Below are 6253 nucleotides of genomic sequence, written 5' to 3'. Positions count from 1 at the left end.
CCCAACTGTTCGGCACAAAAACACATTAAACAGTGTTCAGTATCCAAGTTGTGCCGAGTCCTTCGGGCATGACACTGTTTTTGACGAGAAAAAAAGTAAATTTTGAGTGATTTTAGAGTCAAGTCAGTGTTGTGGTCGGTACAAAAACGCATTAAAGAGTGTTTATTGTCGAAGATGAGCGACACTGTTTTTGACTAGAAAAACACTAAATTCACTCTGGTTGGAGCGGAAAAGGTAAAAACGCAATTTCTTTGTGTTTTTTGCGTCAAAGTCAGTACCGTGGCCAACACAAAAACGCATTAGGGCACGACACTTAAATTTAAATTTTTACTTACGGCACTTAAATTTTTAAGGTGTTTATTGTAAAAAGCTCTTTGGGCAGGACACTGAATAGATCGGAAAAATTGGAAAGGTACGAGTATTTTTCGCGTGAAAGTCAGTGTAGTGACAGGCACAAAAACGCATTAAAGACTGTTTAAAGTTGACGCAGAGCCGAGCTCTTCGGGCACGACCCTGTTTTCAACGAAAAAAACGCCAAATTCATTCTGGTTGGAAGGCAACATTTCGAGTGTTTTCGCGTTAAAATCATTGTCGTGCCCGAAGGGCGCGGCACAACTTCGACATTAAACACTTTTCCCCTTCGGGCACGACACTCGGGAACCCAATTTGCTACTCTATAAACTGAATTCTTCTGGATATTCTGGAAGTAATTTGAAATTGTACGGCAAGGGGCCCACACTAAGGGCGAGCTGGAAATCGCATAAAAGACATATCGACAGTCCTTCTGTTGGTTGTCTCCGCTTGAGTTGGTAATTAGTTTAGCGAAAGCTTTCAGTCGGCATGCCCTAACTTGTCTCTTTTGTTTCAGGGTCCGAGTAGAATATTACGTCAATGAAAATACTTTTAAGGAACGACTGCAAATCTATTTTATTAAGAATCAGAGATCTAGTAAGTACCACTTTGCGTTAGTTAGTTACAAGTAGTAGCATGCTTGATTGTTAAGATAGAGCGGAGCTCTTGCGCCGCTCTATTCCAGTGGCCTTTTGGGGATTGCTGATCAAATATCGATATATAATGAAGAATGTGTGTCCCCTCCTGTTAGAATCTCTAGGGAAATATTATCGCTTTGAAAAACCCCCGCTTGGCAATTTTTTATTTATTCGTGTACGTTGTTTGCCTACACTTGTTGTATGAGCAAACAGTTGAACGAATGTGCGTGTCGATGTTTGCTGTCGGCTAAATCGACTTGGCTTTGGAATGGTGTTGAATGTTTCAATACGCCGTATGCTCATGGTTTGTCACATGGATTTATCTGCATTTGAGTTCACCAGGCAGCCAGAAAATCCCTTTTGCCGGTGGCGAATGGAAAGAGTGTTTCAATGTTCCCAATGGAATTAATGAAGAGAATCGATTAAAATTTGAGCTCCAAGTATTCCGAAGTCTTTTCTGTGAATTTATGAAACTCGCATTGAGATATATAGTCGAAGATTTCACAAATTGGCTTTGAAAGACATTGAGGCAAAAATCCTCAAAACGCCAAAAAAGTATCAAGTTTTCGAATTAATTCCAAAAGAACTGATGCAGGCAATTGACTTAAAATGGTGCTGAAAGTTCGCCAATGTTTGTTACGTGCATGCCGGATTCGTTATTGCGATATCCAGCTGAAGAATTTATAAATGGACTTTTGAAAACGTTGGTACAAAAATCCTGGAAAACAAATAAGTGTTCATGGCTTGCGAGTTAATTCTACACGCACTGTTCTAGGAAATTGCTTAAAATTTGGGCTGAGAGTGTCCTGAGATATGCTTTCGGGATTTCTGAAATCCGTATCCGGATGTCTAGTCGAAGAATCCAGAAGTGGGCCTTTGAGAGCAGTGGTGTAAAATTCCTGAAAACGCGAAAAAGTGTTCAAAGTTTCTTAATTAATTCCAGAAGAACTAATAAAGGGCATTAATTGAAATTTGAGCTGAAAGTTGTTCTCGGCTTGTTCTGTGGAATCTTGAAATTAATATTTAAATATCTGAGCAGAGAATAAAAAATTTGGCCTTTGTAGACAGTGTCCCAAAATTTCCGAAAGCGCAAAAAACTGTTTAAAGTCTCCGAATTAATTCCGGAAGAACCACTGCAGGAAATTTATTGAAGTTTTGGCTTAAAGGTCTCTGCTAAGGAACCATAAAGTCTCCATTGAGATATCTATCCAGATAATAAAAATTTGGCCTTTGTAGACAGTTGAAGCAAAATTCCTGAAAACGCAAAAAAGGTTTAAAGTTTCCTAATTAATTCCGGAAGAACTAATGCAGGGAATTGATTGAAGTTTTAGTTGACAGTTCTCCCAAGCTTGTTCTATGGAATGTTGAAATCCGAATTGAGATATCTTTGCAGAGAATAGAAAAATGGACTTTTGTATACAGTGGCGCAAAATTCCCGAAAACGCAAAAAATTGTTTAAAATTTCCGAATTTATTCCAGAAGAAATCGGAGAGAATTGATTCAAATTTGAGCTGAAAGGTCGACAAATCTTACCCTGTTGAATTCCGAAACCTTCATTGAGATATCTGATCGCTGAATGCAGAAATGGGTTGAAGACAGTCACGCAAAACTTCTGAAAACGAGAAACGGTGTCGATAGTGCCCAAATTCATTGCATAAGAATCAATGAAGGGAATTCATTCAATATTTAACTGAAAGTCCTACTAAGCTTCCTCTAAGGAATACTGAAATTGCCTTCGCAATATTGAGTCAAAGAATCCAGAATTGGGCCTTTGAAGACAGGGGTGCATACATCTTAAAAACGCAGGCAAGTGGCCAAAGTTTCCGAATTAATTCTCGCGTAATTGGAACAGGAATTTCAGTGAAATTTCAGCTGGCACTACATTGAAGCTTGTTCTCTAAGTTCCAGCAAAAGCTCTCGTCGCTACATCTTCACAAAAGATCCAGAAAAGGGATATTGAAGTGGCAGTGGTGTCAACCTTTTCCAGAAGTAAAAAATATTGAAAAGTTGAGAAGTTAAGTGCTTTGATGAAAAGAATCGACGAAAAATCCAACTAATGAAAAGAATCAATTGATCGAAATTTCAGCTGTTTGTACACCAAGGCTTGCTAATGGTTTCCGAAACGCAAACAGGATTTTCTGAGTTAAGAATTAAAAAAAAATTAGCTTCAGAAGAGACTGGAGCAAATCAAGGAAAAATCCCGAACTCTCCGAAAAAATATGTCCAAAGTTCCTGATTTAATTGCCGAAGAATTAATGAGGAGAATCGATTAATTTACAGTGATATTATTATGAAACTCCCCTTATGGATTTCTGAAATCCGGATCGGAATGTTTGATCGATGAATCGAGAAAGTGGCCTTTGATGGTGCAAACGTCTGGAAGAAGTCAAAATTATTTGAAAGTTTTGAAATTGTTTGCATAACATTTGCAGGAAATCATCGATTGAAACTCGATATTCAACTGAAGTGAAACTTACTTTATGAGCCTCTAAAATCGGCAAAATTGTAACTGGTCTGAGCATCCAGAAATCGGTTCCGGGAACCAGCGGCACAAAAATCCTAAAAACCCGAAAAAGTGTTAAAACTTTCGGAATTTATTGCAGAAAATTTAATGAAGCGAGGACATTTTAGGAGGCCCAAAGCTAAGGCTTCAAGCTGGAATATTTCTCTTACAAATATAAAAAAAATCTGAAGACACTGGTGTAAACCTCTTAGAGGCGCGGAAAAACGCTCAAAGTTTCTGAATTGATTCTAAAGAAACTAACGAAGATAATCGACTTAAATTTGAGGTACTAGTAACCTAAAGTTTCTGTTATACATTTCCACAATCAGTATGGCAATATTTCACCGATGAACCCAGAAATCCAGAATCGGACTTTGGAAGCCCAAAACTGCACAAACTTCTTGAATTAATTGTAAATCAACTCAGGAACAGCAATTTGCCTCCTAAGCGGGGGTTTGAAGGCACAGTCCCATTTTGCACAGAACGAATTTCAGTCACTACAAACAATCGTATCGAAGACAATATCCCCGACCTACTTACTATCTTAAAATAAGCAACCACCCACATTGTGCCGTTTCGATTACTTCAGAATCCATAGTGCACATTGTCTGATGAATAATTGACTCATTTGTGAGCTGGAAACTGAGCCGTTGTTACCCAAAAGCCAGTTTAAAACCATGTGCAGGCTAAAAAATGCATGAAACCGCTGTTTCAGCTGGCTGAAACGTTTAAATTGCACCACTATCGATTCGGATTGTGATTCTGGATCGGGTTGCGTTCGAAAAAGAATAAGAGCAGCCAGTTAACCTGCCACTTGATTTGAACCAAGGGAAAGGCCATTAATCTCCTGGAATTGATTGGGAGGGGGAACACTATTGGCAGATTTAGTGAGGGCTCATTAAACCCCAAGCTTTCAGGGCCTTTAGCAAATCGGAGCAGCAAAATGAACACGACTGTGGAAAGTTCAGACTTTTACCATTTTGCGCGATTTAAATCATGCTTGTAGGAAATTGCCGTTTGAGAACAAGTGCAAGGCACTTTAGATAAGAGGATTAAATACCTAGAAAACCTGCTAGTTTCTTTTGCGCGAAATCATTTGCCTTTGAAACAGTTGATGTTCAGTAGGGTTTTTCGTTTGTTTCAGGTCTTAGGATACGAATTGCGAATCTATTTTTAAAACTTCTTACATGCGCTTTGTATATAATCCGGGTCGTTACCGACCTGAATCCCATATATGCAACCTGGTAAGTGAATTTGCCGATTCTTCGGGATGTGCATGTAATGATTCTGAGCGTTTCCGATCAGTTATGGCTGTGTCTCCGGCAACAAAAGCGAATACATCTTGTCGGCCAACTTGACCGAAGAAAAGTTCCAAGAGAACCCGATCATCAACTGGGACGCGATTCTGTGGGTGAACCGCCCCCTCGAACTCTGGATGGTTCAAGTGGTTCTGGCCATCATCAGCCTAATCGAGTCCCTTTTGCTGGCATATCTCGGATACAAGGTAGGCACTTGCTCTCGCCTGGATTAATCCAGCTAGTGTCAGCGTAAAAAGGCGTGTTTATAGCTTTTGTGTTGTTCCAGGGTAATATATGGCAGCAGCTTTTATCGTTCCATTTCGTTTTAGAAATACTGAACACGGTGCCATTTACATTTACAGTAAGTAAGAGCTTGGCTGTTTTAATGCATGAATAGCGCTTTAAATGTGTAAATGAGTTCCTTTAACGCTTTTCGGGAAATTATTCAAAACTGTAGATGAAGAGTAACGGGAATTTTTGCATTAGCGTGAATAAGGTTGACTCTATCTGGGCCACAAGGTTCAATTTACAGTCATGATCAGGGCTATTTTTTTTTATTGTGAAGTTCGACTTTGAATGATGATCGCCAGTTTTAATTGAAATAAGAAGAATTACTTGAAATTCAATAGTGTGGGAAACATGTGAACTATAGTTTTAGAAAGAGAAAAGTTTGTTATATTTTCGAGAGAAATTTCATCATCATCATCGTCATCATCAGGAATATTTTATTTCTTATTGCGAAGTTTGTCTTTGCATGGCGACAGTTGCCAGTTTGGTCGGTCTTTCTTCCTGCATGAATCACTCGAAACTCAAAAGAGTTGGAACCATGTGAATTCTTGCGTTAGAAAGAGGACAGTTTGTTCTATTGGTGCGGCAAGTTTCGATTTACAGTCATCATCAGGTCTATTTTTTTGAAGTTGCGAAGTTTGATTTTGAACGGCGGTAGTTGCCAGTTTTATGGGTCTGTCTTCCTCACTCAATTACTCGAAACTCAATCGAGTTGCAACCATATGAATTCCTGCTTTAGAAAGAGGGCAGTTTGTTCTATTGGCGCGGCAAGTTTCGATTTACAGTCATCATCAGGGTTATTTTTTTGAAATTGCGAAGTTTCATTTTGAATGGCGGTAGTTGCCAGTTTTATGGGTCTGTCTTCCTCTCTCAATTACTCGAAACTCAATAGCGCTGCAACCCTGCTAATTCCCGCATTGGAAAGAGGACAGTTTGTTCTATTGTCGCGGCAAGTTTCGATTGACAGTCATCATCAGGGCTATTTTTTTGAAATTGTAAAGTTTGACTTTGAATGGAGGTAGTAGCCAGTTTCATCGGTCTGTCTTCGTCTCTCAATTACTCGAAACTCAATCGAGTTGTCACAATGTGAATTAATGCTTTAGAAAAAGGACAGTTTGTTCTATTGGCGTGGCAAGTTTCGATTTACAGTCTTCATTAGGGCTATTTTTTGGAAT

At 39.1% G+C, this 6253-nt stretch overlaps 1 protein-coding gene across 1 annotated transcript in view; it reads left to right on the top strand.

The window, feature by feature from the left end:
- LOC109534397 (nedd8-activating enzyme E1 regulatory subunit) overlaps positions 1 to 6253 on the top strand; it is a 70709-nt gene that overhangs the window by 54082 nt on the left and 10374 nt on the right. The gene's annotated exons all lie outside the window — the stretch shown is intronic.

Source organism: Dendroctonus ponderosae, unplaced genomic scaffold, assembly GCF_020466585.1.
Source record: "Dendroctonus ponderosae isolate FM_Combo_2020 unplaced genomic scaffold, Dpon_F_20191213v2 Dpon_F_20191213_8, whole genome shotgun sequence".
NCBI lineage: Eukaryota > Metazoa > Arthropoda > Insecta > Coleoptera > Curculionidae > Dendroctonus > Dendroctonus ponderosae.
Note: the sequence above shows the minus strand (reverse complement) of the source record. Positions and strands in the feature narration are given on the sequence as shown.